Consider the following 16,115-nt stretch of genomic DNA (forward strand, 5'->3'; position numbering starts at 1 on the left):
TTGAAACACATGAAGCACAACCAGTTTAACTCATCATATTCTAAATTTTATATACAAGAGTAAAAATCCTATCATATTGCTTGAAGCAGAATATTTAAGGAACATGATTTCACAAATTCTTTAGTTATCATCCTATGAAACAACTCTCAGCCCCAACTATTATTATCACGTTACGGATTCACATTTCCCCCCCTACTTACCACGATGAGTTAAAGGTAGACAAAAGCTCTCCGTATCAGCCTTTGAGCTTTACCAGCCACTTCATTTTAGATGTCACGGTACAGGACTTTGCAGACAGCAGTTCATTCTAGGGTTTACTGCAAACACTGAAAGAGACGCCTCACACTTGCAAGATTCAGCTTTTGTGCTCTTGGTCATTCTTCTCACAACGAAAAAAAGAAAAAAAAAACATGAGCCCAGTTTCTGAGCCTTTCTTAACGCTCCTTCCAAAATATTTCAAAAGAGGAAGACAAGAAAGACTTCAGGATCTCCATGCAAACTCCCAGCCTGCCCGCCTGCCTGCTGCTGCCAACACGTCTTACTCTCGCTGGTGATGACATTCAGCAAGCTCCCAGCACTGATGCTTCCTTATGTAACGCTCTCTAGGTCAAGTGTAGGAGACGCACTGCTGGCCTGTGGGAACTCATGGGACTGTTTCTTCTGATTAACACTTCAGGGGCTATGGAGGCTGAAGGAAGCTGAGCTTTCACTACATCTTTCGGGGGTAAATATTTTTAAAAGATTCAGTTGTTTCGATACTGTAGTCTTGACAGATTCCTGTCAGCCATGCTGAGAAGTACAGGGAGAAATTTCTGAGAGATTCCAGTTATTTCAGCAGGCTTGAAAAAGCACTATAAGTCGTCTAATAATCCTAGCTTTAGCATACTTGGAGTAAATAAACGATAACTTGGAATTTGCTGAGTAAGCATCATCTCTAACCATCAAGGAATGAATGTTGATTTGATGTTTAGACTCTGAGTGCAATTCTTTGGTTAAGAGGTGTTGCAGGAGAGCATTATGAGTTGTGGCTTGTAATTTAAATATTTACTACCTTTCTTGGTTTTTATGCTACTCTTGTCTCTGATTATAAATTGGCTTCTCATGTAAATAAGATGTGTGTGTGTGTCTGTGTGTGTCTGTGTGTGTGTCTGTGTGTCTGCCTGGGTTTTCTCCTGTTGTGATTGTTTTCTTAAGGTAGTAATGGAGCCTGTATGACCCAGCAGCTGCAAGACTTCAACAAACAATAAACCCTGCCTAGTTATTTGCCAGGTGAATACTGCAGTAAAAGCGCCATTTGATACTTGTGCTGCACGATGCTGGGTTAACGCATTGGCTCAACCTGTGCTGCATTTAGGAGGCTTGGAGGGATGACCCTAGGTTTGACAGGAACAATTATTCACTCTATGAGTAACAGGAGAAACATTATACCACTAATTCTGTTTCAGACTCTTACACCGTGTCCTGCTCCAGGAATTAGTTAAAATAGCAGGTTCTTATCAAATGCTGCAGAAAAGCCTGATGTAGTTGTACGTAAGATTGCGGCAGCAGTGTGATATAGGCAAGGAATTGCCATTAGCTTTAACCAGAGATGATGGCACAATAGAAATAGAAACCTAATTTACAAGATTGATGGATATTTTTAAGTTGAAGATAAATGCAGCTTTTTCTGCACACCCTTGGCAAGTGAAATTCATTGCCTTGCACAGGAGGTCATGAATTATGAGGAAAAAGGCTATGTAGATTTCCTCATGATCTCAAAGAGCTAAATGGAAAGTTGACATTCTGTTGTTTGTTTGAGTCTCTTAACAAGCATTGGCAAGTGGCAGGATAGTTAAAGTGCACTTTCCAGGGAAACAGTTTTAAAGCATCTGAAATTTCTTACATTCTTTTTATTAAGTTAAATAAATGAAAATGAGTGTTACTGAAATGAATTTCCTTGGGGTACGTTTTACTATATTAACTGTGATTAAAAGTAGCACATTGATTGTTTATGATGAGAACACACTGCTTATAATTTTATGCTATATTTAAGTGATTAAGCATGTACATGCTTTTCCAAATAATTTGAAGAGACAGTTATAGTCCCTCAGGGCCTAGTTTTATATTACTGATGTCAATAGACATTTTTCCCATAGTTACACAGAGGTTTAAGAGCCCTATCAGACCAGGTTCTACTTAGTTTGGCATTTGGACTGTTTCTCATAACTGTAATGCTGAAAATATACTTGAATGCATTTACAATCTTCGGGTTTATGTATATTTGTGATAACATTGACATTACTCAGTTATTTACAAATGATTTTAAAACTGTTTTTTATTGGCTGTTTGTTACAAACTAATACTTCTTTCTGGTAGTTAACCTAAAATATGAAGTTCTTTACTTTTAAAGTGAGAAATTTAGATTAAATGAAATTTAAATAAGTTTTTATTCTTCCATCTTTATGAGTATATTCCTCTATGTGTGGATTAAAATTATTTACTACTCTATGATAAAGTGAGGTTACAGTTTCAATGAGGTTGACTCTTTTAAACACATGTGACATTAGGGTTACATTTACTAAGTACCTACCAGTTGTTAGGCCAGTCGTTCACAATGCATAATCTCCCAGCATTACCTGGGAACTTGTTTATTTTCAATACTCACTTTAGATTTATTGAGTCAAAACCTCCAGGGGAGTTTTGTTGATTGATGTTTTTACAAGCCCTCCAGATAGACTGTAAGGCATACTGAAGTATGAGAAACACTATGCTGGGCAGTCATTTCATTAAACATCATAAAGATAATTTTACTATGTAAAATTGAATACATATTATGTAATTAAATTCTCTATGTTCTTCATTGCCTAGATATCCAAGTGTAACCAACAATATATTTTAAAGTTTTTTGAGATAAGTCTGAACATCTTAAGTCTAAATATAATCATAAAAACTATTTTCTGGGGCCGGTGTTGTGGCATAGTGGTAAAGCTACTGCCTGTGATGCCAGCATCCCACAGAGCTCCGGTTTGTACCCTAGTTGCTTCACTTCTGATCTAGCTCCCTGCTAATGGCCTGGGGAAAACAGTGGAAGATGGTACAAGTGCTTAGGCTCCTGTCCCCCTATATGGGATACCCAGATGAAGCTCCTGGCTCCTGTAGCCATTTGGGGAGTGAACCAGCAGATGGTGGACTGCCCTCTGTCTCTCCCTGTCTCTCTCTGTAACTCTAACTTTCAAATAAATAATCTTTATTAAAAAAACTCTTATCCAACAGTTCCACTTGAGAACTATAGCTCTTAGAAGTTAAATCAGGTAATAGAAAAAACACTAGGCCGGCGCCGCGGCTCACTAGGCTAATCCTCCGCCTTGTGGCGCCGGCACACCGGGTTCCAGTCCCGGTCGGGGCGCCGGATTCTGTCTCGGTTGCCCCTCTTCCAGGCCAGCTCTCTGCTGTGGCCCAGGAGTGCAGTGGAGGATGGCCCAAGTACTTGGGCCCCGCACCCCATGGGAGACCAGGAGAAGCACCTGCACCTGGCTCCTGCCATTGGATCAGCGCGGTGCGCTGGCCGCAGCGGCCATTGGAGGGTGAACCAAGAGCAAAAGGAAGACCTTTCTCTCTGTCTCTCTCTCTCACTGTCCACTCTGCCTATCAAAAAAAAAAAAAATGAAAAAAAAAAGAAAAGAAAAAAGAAAAAACACTAGAGAATTTGTCTCTTCTATTTGTTCACTCTGTGACTTGGCACATATCACTAACCCTGTTTGATTTTCCATTTCTCATTTGCAAAATGATAGATTGGTTTAAAACAGAGCTTCTCAACTCAGCACATCGACATTTTAACTGAGATATTCTTTCCTGTGGGATCTGTCCTCTGTATAGCAAAATGGTCAGGAGCATCCCTGGTCTCTACTTAAGAGGTGCCAGCAGCAGTCTCCACTAGTGACAATCAGAATGTTTCCAGGCATTAATGCATGTCTTCTGAAAGCAGAATTTCTCCCTCCTCATTTGGGAAGCACTGGCCTAAATTAACTCCCCAATGAAAAGCTCTATTATACTAAATAATACAATAAATGTATTGCTTCTCCTTTTGGAAAGGTTAAAATTTATAAGCAAATAAATAAATATATTTCTTACTTGAATACCCAGGTGTAAGCTGCAACATTTTGTCCTCTTGAATATCTGGGTGTAATTTCTTCAAATACTTACCAACTCCATACTCTGGAGTCCAAATGCCTTCTCTACAATTTCTCAGGGAGTTAGAATCTTACAGCACTTATGCCCTAAAGCCCTGGTTCCACAGATACCATCTCACCATTCAATCAAGTGACCCTAATTCCCTCTTTCACTGGTTTCTACTAGAGACTTCTCTAGACCCATCACCTTTCAGTTTGAATAGATGTCATCAAAATATGGACATTTCCCCCCACTCTTCCTCCTTCTCCCACTTCTACTCCTCACTTCCTCCCTGCATGATCTAGCACCCTAAATTCTCTTCCCCAAGTGAACAGTAATCTACTTTCTATAGCTACTGTATCCAGGTGGTATGCTCGAAATCATCTACAAGTTTCAAAGATTATATACATTCAATTTAGGATCACCCAATCTTCACAGAAGGCAATTGGGGTCCTAATGTACACATAAAGTGATAAAATTTCAGGCTGAGAATAAGTAGTTAAGTTCGTTTTCTTATCTTTAGAAGTATTGGTAGATGGCAGTTGTTGGCCTTTAAAATCACACATTACATGTTAGGGTCCCAAAATTTTAAATGATACCTCCCCATAAAATGTTTATGCATTTCAGCAACAGTGTTCAGAAATTTTCTAAGGCTTATATTTGTTGTAGAAGTTCACAAGCTTCACACACACACACACACATTGTCACTCCCCCACTTTGTGGAGGAACAACACAGGACCCTGTGCTGTTCTTTTGTCTGCTCGGCCCTTCCCGGGTTTGCTGCTGGTTCTTCCCGGGTTGGCTACTGATCCTTCCACCTCCGTGGAAGGGCGGCTCCCCCTGCCACTTTCCCCACTTCCGCAGGGGAGCGGCACACCGCCGGCCGGCTCTCTCAGGGGCTGCTCAGATGTTATTCGGATGTTTCCCTTAGATGTTCCTGGTGCATGTTGTCTCTCTCCTCCTTTATAGTCCTCTTCCACCAATCCCAACTCTGCTACCCACACACCGAGTACACTGCTCTCCTCCAATCAGGAGCAGGATCAGCTCCTGCAGTTTGTCAAGTTGGTGAGAGGCAGCTGCGTAGAAGTTTACTCCTCCCCAGTGCCATATTGTGGGAGAGCAGATGCATAGAATAAGTCTTAATTCCAGTAACTTAGCCCAGTCTCAGTTGCTCCCCACAACACATATTTTTCCCAAGAGTCAGGAATTCTTTTTAGTGTGCTGTACTAACATTTCAAATTAGGTCTTTATTCTGGGATATCTATGAATAAAACACATTAGACTAAGAAATCTGTAGATAAATTTCTGTTAGTCAACATAATAATGGCATATATTTGAATTACTATATTAATATTTCTACAGACATGATACTTGGCAATTCACAGCAACTTTTGAAGATACTTCACATTGCATCTATCATTTTATAATAAGAAATAAATGTTCAATATCCTCAGAAGCCATTCTGTATCTTTTTTTCACTATTCTACAAGGCAAGGTTCAATATTATATATAGTTAGAATTAAAAATAGAACTACCAGGGCTAAGCACTGCATGCAGCATCAGCATCCAACATGGGCACCAGTTCTAGTCCCAGCTGTTCCACTTCCAATCCAACTCCCTGCTAATGGCCTGGGAAAGCAGAGGAAGATGACTCAAGTCTTTGGGCCACTTGTATCCATGTTGGAGACCTAGAAGAAGCTCCCGGCTCCTGGCTTCAGTCTGCCCCTGTCCTGGCTATTGTGGCCATCTGGTGAGTTAACCAATGGATGGAAGGTTCTCTCTCTCTCTCTCTCTCTCTCGCTCTCGCTCTCTCTCTCCCTGTGTGTGTGTGTGTCTGTGTGTGTGTCCTCTCTCTGTAACTTTCCCTTTCAAATAAATAAAATAAATCTTAAAAAGAAATAGCTTTGTTAGCACAACTAAGACACTTTTTTTTTTTAAGTTTTGGTTTTGACTTTCAGATTTACAAACTTGCTTTCCTGGCCATTAGCCAACTCTTTCATAACCAATCCCACTTTGTCTAACTTAGGTTTAGGAGAAAATAAGCCAATTATAAGACACTACTATTATCAGTGAGTGCCCAAACAGAAAATAGATGACTCCCTCCAGTTGGGAGAAGGACAAAACAAAATGTTTGACTTGAGCTTTTCAACACCATATTCTCTTGGTTTCATTCTGAATGTGGCTCCATCATTTCCTCTTTAGCAGGTAGACCAGATCCTGTGTGAACTCACCTTCTGACCACTTTCCCAAACTCTATCCTCTTTCACAAACCCAACCTTACATCTGTCTGTGCATGGTACCATCTATTAAAATGCACTCTCTTTCTCCTCCACTCTGTACTTCTCCTGGTAAGCACCTCAAGGAAACTCTTGGGTGGTGTCAAAAATATGCCTAGATTTCACCAAGTAAGAAGTTTTACAATTCCTAGTGATGTCAAAGATATAGGAAACAGTTATATTGTTCTTATTAGAATAGAAAATATGCATGTCTGGAAGGAGGTCTATTGATACCTACTGGCCGGTGCCACGGCTCACTAGGCTAATCCTCTGCCTTGCGGTGCCGGCACACCAGGTTCTAGTTCCAGTCGGGGCACCGGATTCTGTCCCGGTTGCCCCTCTTCCAGGCCAGCTCTCTGCTGTGGCCAAGGAGTGTTGTGGAGGATGGCCCAAGTGCTTGGGCTCTGCACCCCGTGGGAGACCAGGAGAAGCACCTGGCTGCTGCCATCGGATCAGCGCGGTGCGCCGGCCGCAGCACACCGGCCACAGCAGCCATTGGAGGGTGAACCAACGGCAAAGGAATACCTTTCTCTCTGTCTCTCTCTCACTGTCCACTCTGCCTGTCAAAAAAAAAAAAAAAAAAAAAAAAAAAAAAAAAAAAAAGATACCTACCAACATCAAAAGGCACATCCCTTCTACTCAGCATATCCATTTCCTGAGTATGTAACTTACAGAGTCTTACACAAATGGGAAATACATTTTAAAGTGGTTTTTATATCACTATTGTTTGAAAAAGCAAAAAATAAAAAAGAGGAAATCACATATTTATCATTTGAAATTTATTTGTTTTGATGTATCCATCTATATGCCTAATAAAATATGCTCTAAGGGACAGGGTAGGTATTCCATGCAGTGGTTAAAATACCCATATCCCAGAATAAGGTTGTAATTCTCGCCATTCTTCTGGTCCAACGTTTGGCTACTGTGCAGCCTGGAAGGCAGCAGGTGATGATTCAAGTACTTAGAGCCCTTCCACCCACATGGGAGACCTAGACTGAGTTCTGGGCTCCTGGCTTCAGCCTTGCTCAGTCCTAGCTGTTGCAGGCATTTAGGAAGTAAACTGGCAGACAAAAGATCTCTGTCTCCCTTTTTTTTTTTTTTTTTTTTTTTTTTTTTTTTTTTTTTTTTTTTTTTTGACAGGCAGAGTGGACAGTGAGAGAGAGAGACAGAGAGAAAGGTCTTCCTTTTGCCGTTGGTTCACCCTCCAGTGGCTGCCGCAGCCGGCGCGCTGCGGCCAGCGCACCGCGCTGATCCGGTGACAGGAGCCAGGAGCCAGGTGCTTTTCCTGGTCTCCCATGGGGTGCAGGACCCAAGCACCTGGGCCATCCTCCACTGCACTCCCTGGCCACAGCAGAGGGCTGGCCTGGAAGAGGGGCAACCGGGACAGAATCCGGCGCCCCGACCAGGACTAGAACCCGGTGTGCCGGCGCCGCAAGGCGGAGGATTAGCCTAGTGAGCCGCGGCGCCGGCCCTCTGTCTCCCTTTTGGTTTCTCTCTTCATCTGCCTATAAAAAAAGTGTAAAATTGGAAAAGGGAAATAACAAAGGAACAGATTAGTGATAAACTATGTAAATTAAACAAGGTGTACATCCAGGTGTATCATGTGATGTCATTTCTGGGGAAAAAAAACAGACAACATATGTATTTCAGATGCTTGGATATATACAAGAAATTTCTAAACAGGTTATTTAAGGAATATTAACAGTAAATGCCTCTGCAGAATGGACTTGTGGGAAGAAAATTTGAAATGTTATTTTTTCCTTAAAGAACCACACAGCTCCATCAGCATTTAAAATGTTACTTAAAGAGCAGGTTAGACATTTGCCTGGTGGATATTAATTGGTGTGGCTGAGCATGCCTTCAAAGGTGTTAGGTGTGGCTAGGGAATTGTGAGAAGGGCAGAGTGATGGATTTATATGTTCTGAGTGCAGAGGCAAGTGGGTCAGCTGAAAGAGCTGAGGTCGGCTGTGAAGATGGACAACAGGTTTCTACAGCATTGCTTCTCAAGCATTAATGTGCACAGGAATTGCCTGGACATCTTCTTAAAATGTACATTCTGATTTAGAAGGTCTTGGGTGGGGGCCAAGAGTCCTCATTTTCAACACACTGCTACGAAATGGCAATGTGCTAGTCTACTGCCACACTTTGAGGAGCCAGCAAAGCTTTAATATTTAGAAAGTGGCATGGTATTTTTGTGGCTTATCCCTTCACAAGTATCAATCAGGGCAAAAAAGCACTTGTTTCTAGAAATGAACTGAGAGAAATCACCTCTTTGAGTATGATGTGTGCAACACGAAGCTTTGCTGAATCAATCTGGTCAAATAATAATGATCAATAAGTATGTTATTTAGTTTTTCATTTTTTAACAAATTTAAACTTCTAGAGACTATAGCATGCTAGATCAAAGCAAATTATCTCCACTCCTCACATGTATATTCTATTATTGACTTGGTGAAAGTATTTTCAAACATAATTACCCTCCTTTACATGCTGTGGGAAGCTAAAGAAACCACTGTCAACTGTCACACTCCCACTCTGCCCCCAGCCATCCCACAATGTGTCTGACAAAAATATAGGCTCTGGATCTACCATAAATTTCAAAACTGTCTTGGGCCAGCCACACATTGAAATGTCTCCCCCATTTCATCCTGCATGTATGTAATGTGAAATAAACCATTCCAGGGAAGAACAGCTATGTCATCTTTCCTTTGTTCTTTGAACATGGATCCCGGAGATTTGCCACCATGATTTGAATAATGTGAAATTGCAGAGAATTTTATGTGAACAAGCTGATTTGCCTTATATTGGAAATACTTCAAATAGATTGCTGGTATAAAAACTACAGTTAATCACCTCCTTTCTATGTGGTCTTGGCCAAGATAATTATTCTATGTCTCAGTTTTCTCATCTATAAATCTTAATATCTATTTCATGAAATTACTGCAAGATTTAAATGTTCCAGCATATAAAGTCAATAAATATAAGGAATAATTATTCTTCCTCTTTAATCATTATTAGAATTGATTTGAGAATACTAATGCTTGATTTTTTCTTTTTTTAAGATAAATTTATTTGCTCGAGAGGTAGAGCTATAGACAGAAAGAGGGAGAAACAGAGAGAAAGGTCTTCCACCCGCTGGTTCACTCCCCAAATGGCTGCAACAGCCAGAGATGAGCCAAGCCAAAGCTCCCCAGCCAGGAGCTTGTTCCAGGTCTCCCACATGGCTGTGGCGGTTCAAGCACTTGGGCCATCTTCCACTGCTTTCTCAGGCCGTAGCAGAGACCCGGATCAGAAGAGGGGCAGCTGGGACTCTAACAAGCACCCATATGGAATGCCGGCACTGCAGGTGGCAGCTTTATCTGCTATGCCACAGTGCCAGCCCCAATGCTTGAATATTGATATATTTATTCCTGTGTAGGCATAGTGTTAAGGTTAATATATTAAAATCATTTATCTTAAGATATTGCTGATCTCTGTAAGCTATTTTAAATATCTGTTTGTTAACTTTTAAGTTGACACATAAAACTGTATGTGTTTATGAGGTACTATATGTTTTGATATCTGTATATGTTGTATAATACCAAATGGACAAAGCATACCTATGTCCTCAAGCCTATAATGTCTATGTGGTGAAAATATTGAAAATTCCATCTTTTAGATTTTGTGAAGTATGCAGTACATTATTGTCATCTATAGTCCCCCTGTTATGCAATAGAACATCTGCTGTCATTTCTTTTCTCTAACTGTAAGCTGGTACCTGTTGACAAATATTTCTCCATCCCTCCATCCTTCCTACTCTTCCCAGATTCTGGTAACCACTATTCAACTCACAACTTTAACTATTTTAGATTCCACAAATCAGTGAGATTGTGTGATCCTTGTCTTTCTGTACCTGGATTATTTCAATTATCATAATGACCTCCAGTTCCACACATGCTGTTGCAAAGTACAAGATTTCATGTTTTTTATAATACATAATATTTTATTATGTATATAGAACACATTTTCTTTATCCATTCGTGAATTGATAGCCTTAGGTTGTTTTAATTTCTTGGCTATTGTGAATAGTGCTATAATAAATATGGGAGTGAAAATGTGTATCTGACATACTGATATAATTTTCTTTGAAAATATAAACAATAGTGAGATAGCTGGATCATATGATAATTTTTTAAATTTTTTGAGGTACATCCATACTGTTTACTAAAATGGCCATACACATTGACTTTCCTACCAAGAGTATATAAGGGTGCCCCTTTCTCCACCTCCTCACAAGCAGGTTTTGTCATTTTGATAAAGCTAATCTAATTGGAGTGAGGTAATCTTATTGTGGTTTTGATTTGTATTTCTCTGATTAATCCTCATATTGAACATTTCTCCAAATACATGTTAGCCAATTGTACATCTATATCTTCTTTCAGCAAATGTCTATTTAGATATATTGCGTATTTTTAGAACAGATTGACAATGTTTCTTATTGAATTGTTTGAGTTCCTTACATATTCTTATTACTAATCCCTTGACAGGTGTATAGTTTGCAAATATTTTCTCCCATTCTGTGAAATGTCTTTTTGCTGAGTTTGTTTCTTTTACAGTTATAACCTTTTAATTTTATATAATCCCATTTGTATATTTTTACTTCTGTTGCATGTATTTTTGAGATCTTAGCCAAAAATCTTTGCCCATCACAATGTCTTACAGCATTTCTGCTATGGTTTCTTCTAGGTCTTTGATGCATTTTGAGTTGATTTTTGTATATGAAAAGAGACAAAGGTCTAGCTTTATTCTTCTGCATGTGGATTTTCAATTTCCCCAGTATCATTTATTGTAGAGACTGTCTCCTCAATGCGTGTTCTCAGCACTTTGTTCAAATGTTAGTTGGCTATAGATTCATGAGTTACTTCTAGGCCTTTCTATTTTGATACATTGGTCAATGCATCTGTTTTTAATGCCAATACTATGTTATTTTGATTACTATTTTGTATTTTTGTATTTTGTATTTTGAAGTCAGTTAGTGTGATGCTTATTGCTTTGTTCTTTTGCCTCAAGATTGCATTGGTTATTTAGGAATTATTATGGTTCTATATGAATTTTAGATGTTTTTTCTAGTCCTATAATGTCAGAGGTTTGCATTGACTCTAGAGATGGTTTCAGGGCCACATGTGTGCTATAACAATAACTTCTAATTTATGAACATGGGCTGTAATTTCTCTTTATTGGTGTCCTCTTCCATTTTTTCCTTCAGTCTTTCTGAGTCTTCATTATAATATCTTTCACCTTTTTGGTTAAATTTACTTCCATTTGTTTTCTTCTTAGCTATTATAAATGTGACTACTTTCTTGACTCTTTTTTTCAATAATTCGCTATTGTTATATAGAAACACTACTGATTTTTACTTTATATAGAAACACTACTGCATCTTTACTTTGGGATTTTCTGTGTACAAGATAATGGCATCATGAGTGTGTGTGTGTGTTTTTTAAGCAAAGAGAAAGAAACATTTTAAGATAAGATAGTACATGTTGGTTTTCTCCCCAGTTACCATGGCCCTTCAAATCTGGTAGGCTTCAAGTCCTTGTGTTTACAAAGGAGTAAATATTTTAATTATGATATTATAAATGAAAAGACTACACAAAGAGAAAACTGAAGGGAGCTGAATTAAGATGATGAGACACCCAGGAACTTGCAACAGTAGGGAAGACTAAATGGGCACCTGGAAAGAGCAACACTCCCAGAGTCCTGCAAGAGCTGGAACCCTGAAAAAGGGGTTGTAGGAATGTAGGCCAACTGAAGAAAGTGTTAGGAGTGCTGAAATGTGAGTTAGAAGTGGGACAAGCGACAGACTGGAGAGAAAGCTTACCCATCAGAATCAATTTCCATTGATTGTATAATCTGGAAGATTTTGTCCAATGACTTCCTTGAATTCAGCCCAAGACAGGCATAAAAAGGAAATAGGAGAGTATCCACTCCTCTGCATCACATCTCAGCTTCTAAAGAAGTAGCTATTCTTTTCTAGATAAACCTCCTTCAAAACTCCAACTTTCAGTAGGAGCTGGTGTCACTATCCCATTCTTTTCCCAGGGATGATATTTCTTGCTAGTTGTTGGGTGTTTCATCAATTATGTTAATCCACATGGTAGATAACTTTGTCATTAAATTACTTTCATTTTTTTAACTTTTATTTAATTAATATAAATTTCCAAAGTACAGCTTATGGATTACAATGGCTTCCCCCCATAACGTCTCTCCCACCCGCTACCCTCCCCTTTCCCACTCCCTCTCCCCTTCCATTCACATCAAGATTCATTTTTGATTCTCTTTGTAAACAGAAGATCATTTTAGCATACATTAAGTAAAGATTTCAACAGTTTGCTCCCACACAGAAACATAAAGTGAAAAATACTGTTTGAGTACTAGTTATAGCATTAAATCTCAATGTACAGCACATTAAGGACAGAGATCCTACATGAGGAGTAAGTGCACAGTGACTCCTGTTGTTGACTTAACAAATTGACACTCTTGTTTATGGCCTCAGTAATCACCCTAGGCTCTTGTCATGAGCTGCCAAGGCTATGGAAGCCCCCTGAGTTCACCGACTCTGATCATATTTAGACAAGGCCATGGTCAAAGTGGAAGTTCTCTCCTCCCTTCAGAGAAAGGTACCTCCTTCTTTGATGGCCCTTTCTTTCCACTGGGATCTCACTCACGGAGATCTTTCATTTAGGTTTTTTTTTTCCCCCCAGAGTGTCTTGGCTTTCCATGCCTGAAATACTCTCATGGGCTTTTCAGCCAGATCCGAATGCCTTAAGGGCTGATTCTGAGGCCAGAGTGCTGTTTAGGACATCTGCCATTCTATGGGTCTGCTGTGTATCTCGCTTCCCATGTTGGATCATTCTCTCCCTTTTTATTCTATCAGCTAGTATTTGCAGACACTATTCTTGTTTATGTGATCCCTTTGGCTCTTAGTCCTATCATTATGATCAATTGTGAACAGAAATTGATCACCAGGACTAGTGAGATGGCATTGGTACATGCCACCTTGATGGGATTGAATTGGAATCCCCTGGTATGTTTCTAACTCTACCATTTGAGGTAAGTCAGCTTGAGCATGTCCCGAATTGCACATCTCTTCCCTCTCTTATTCCCACTCTTATATTTAACAGCGATCACTTTTCAGTTAAGTTTCAACACTTGAGAATAACTGTGTATTGATTACAGTATTCAACCCAAAGTATTAAGTAGAACAACTAAACAAAAAAAAATACTAAGAGGGATAACATATTAAGTTGTTCATCAACAGTCAGGGCAAGGGCTGATCAAGTCACCATTTCTCACAGTGTTCATTTCACTTTTACAGGTTTCCTTTTTGGTGCTCAGTTAGTTGTCACCGATCAGGGAGAACATATGGTATTTGTCCCTTTGGGACTGGCTTATTTCACTCAGCATAATGCTTTCCAGATTCTTAACAGGGATCACTTTTCAGTTAAAATTTAAACACCTAAGAATAATTGTGTGTTAATTACAGAGTTCAAATTTCTTTCATTTTTTAAAGATTTATTTGTTTTATTTGAAAGCCAGAGTTACACAGAGGGAGAAGGAGAAGCAGAGACACAGAGAGAGGTCTTCCATCTGCTGGTTCACTCCCCAACTGGCTAAAATGGCCAGAGCTGTGCAGAAGCCTGGAGCCAGGAGCTTCCTCTCGGTCTTCCATGCAGGTGCAGGAGCTGGACCAAAAGTGGAACAGCAAGGACCTGAACTGATGCTCAAATGGGATGCCGGCACCACAAGTGGTGGCTTTACCCACTAAGTCCCAGTACTGGTCCCTAAATTACTTTCATTTAACCCCATTTCAGGTAACAGCTATTTCCTGCCAGACACCTGATGGAATCCAAAGTATGGTTTTAAAGTCATCAGTGCTTCATGGAAGTATAACTCTAGGTGTAATTACAGTACTGCTGTCTTGTACAGCAGAAGGAAGGGGAAATGGGAAAGAGGCAACGGAACATTAACCAACTCTGTGTGTGTGTGTGTGTGTGTGTGTGTGATAAAATCTTAGAAACAACTACCATGAAAAGAATAGCAAATGATAGCTGAGTTTCATTATTGCTGAAGTCATGGAAAGTCATGGAAAGATGCACATTCTATGTTTGCTTAGACTTACAGAAAGAGTAAGAGGACACTATGGGAAACGGTGACTTGATCAGCATAGCCCTGACTGTTAATGAACAACTTAATACATTATCCCTCTTAGTAGTTTTTTTGTCTGTTCTACTTATATGCCTGGTTTAATTCTGTAATTAATACACAGTTATTCTTAAGTGTTGAAAATTAACTGAAATGTGATCCCTGTTAAACATAAGAGTGGGAATAAGAGAGGGAAGAGATGTGCAATTCGGGACATGCTCAAGCTGACTTGCCCCAAATGGTAGAGTTAGAAACATACCAGGGGATTACAATTCAATCCCATCAAGGTGGCATGTACCAATGCCATCTCACTATTCCAAGTGATCAATTTCAGTTCACAATGGATCATAATGATAGGACTAAGAGTCAAAGGGAGCACATAAACAAGTCTAGTACCTGCTAACACTAACCGATAGAATAAATAAAGGGGAGAGTGATCCAACATGGGAAGTGAGATACTCAGCAGACTCATAGAATGGCAGATGTCCTAAACAGCACTCTGGCCTCAGAATCAGCCCTAAAGGCATTCAGATCTGGCTGAAAAGCCCATGACAGTATTTCAGGCATGGAAAGCCAAGACACTCTGGCAAAAGATCTCTGTGAGTGAGATCCCAGTGGAAAGAACAGGTCATCAAAGAAGGAGGTACCTTTCTCTGAAGGGAGGAGAGAACCTCCACTTTGACTATGACCTTGTCTAAACAAGATAAGAATCGAAGAACTCAGAGGGCTTCCATAGCCTTGGAAACTCATGACTGGAACATAGGGAGATTACTGATGCCATAGACAAGAGTGTCAATTGGTAAAGTCAACAACAGGAGTCACTGTGCACTTACTCCTCATGTAGGATCTCTGTCCTTAATGTGCTGTGCATTGAGATTTAATGCTATAACAAGTACTCAAACAATATATTTCACTTTGTGTTTCTATGGGGGTACAAATTGTTGAAATCTTTACTTAATGCATACTAAACTGATCTTCTGTAAAAAAAAAAAAAAAAGAAATTATCAATTCCCAACTTGACTCTCACTGGGATTAAACATGACAATAGGTCTGATCTGATTTCATCATCATTTAAAAAAAATCATCTATTATTTTTCACTTTATGTTTCTGTGTGGGAGCAAACTGTTGAAATCCTTACTTAATGTATACTAAGCTGATCTTCTGTATATTAAGATAATCGAAAATGAATCTTGATGTGAATGGAAGGGGAGAGGGAGTGGGAAAGGGGAGGGTTGTGGGTGGGAGGGACGGTATGGGGGGGAAGCCATTGTAATCCATAAGTCGTACTTTGGAAATTTATATTCATTTAATAAAAGTTAAAAAAAAAGAGTAAGAGGAATAGAAATGGGAATTGTCAAATCCAGTATGCCAATGAAAGGAGTGCATATCCAGAAGGAGTCTTTACCTGTTTTACAACCTGCTGTTAACCACAGAGAGGAGAAATATAGGTTCCTTTGATGTCAAGATAGCAAACTAAATGTAAAAGAGACTTTCAAGAAGAATAA

General features: G+C 39.5%; 1 protein-coding gene and 1 long non-coding RNA gene across 3 annotated transcripts in view; one reads left to right on the top strand and one right to left on the bottom strand.

The window, feature by feature from the left end:
* Nucleotides 1–565, bottom strand: part of LOC127491606 (uncharacterized) — a 140,491-nt gene extending 139,926 nt beyond the window's left edge. The window contains exon 1 of one of the 2 annotated variants that reach the window (XR_007920389.2): nt 201–565. This is a non-coding gene — a long non-coding RNA (uncharacterized lncRNA). The remainder of the gene's footprint in view (nt 1–200) is intronic. The other variant, XR_011387279.1, reaches the window with a different exon arrangement.
* A 21-nt stretch (nt 566–586) lies between these two features.
* LOC100009591 (sodium channel protein type 1 subunit alpha) overlaps nt 587–16,115 on the top strand; it is a 161,377-nt gene continuing 145,848 nt past the window's right edge. The window contains exon 1 of the mRNA XM_051848547.2: nt 587–724. The gene's annotated coding sequence lies outside the window, so the exon portion shown is untranslated. The remainder of the gene's footprint in view (nt 725–16,115) is intronic.

Source organism: Oryctolagus cuniculus, chromosome 3 (genome assembly GCF_964237555.1).
Source record: "Oryctolagus cuniculus chromosome 3, mOryCun1.1, whole genome shotgun sequence".
Taxonomy (NCBI): Eukaryota; Metazoa; Chordata; class Mammalia; order Lagomorpha; family Leporidae; genus Oryctolagus; species Oryctolagus cuniculus.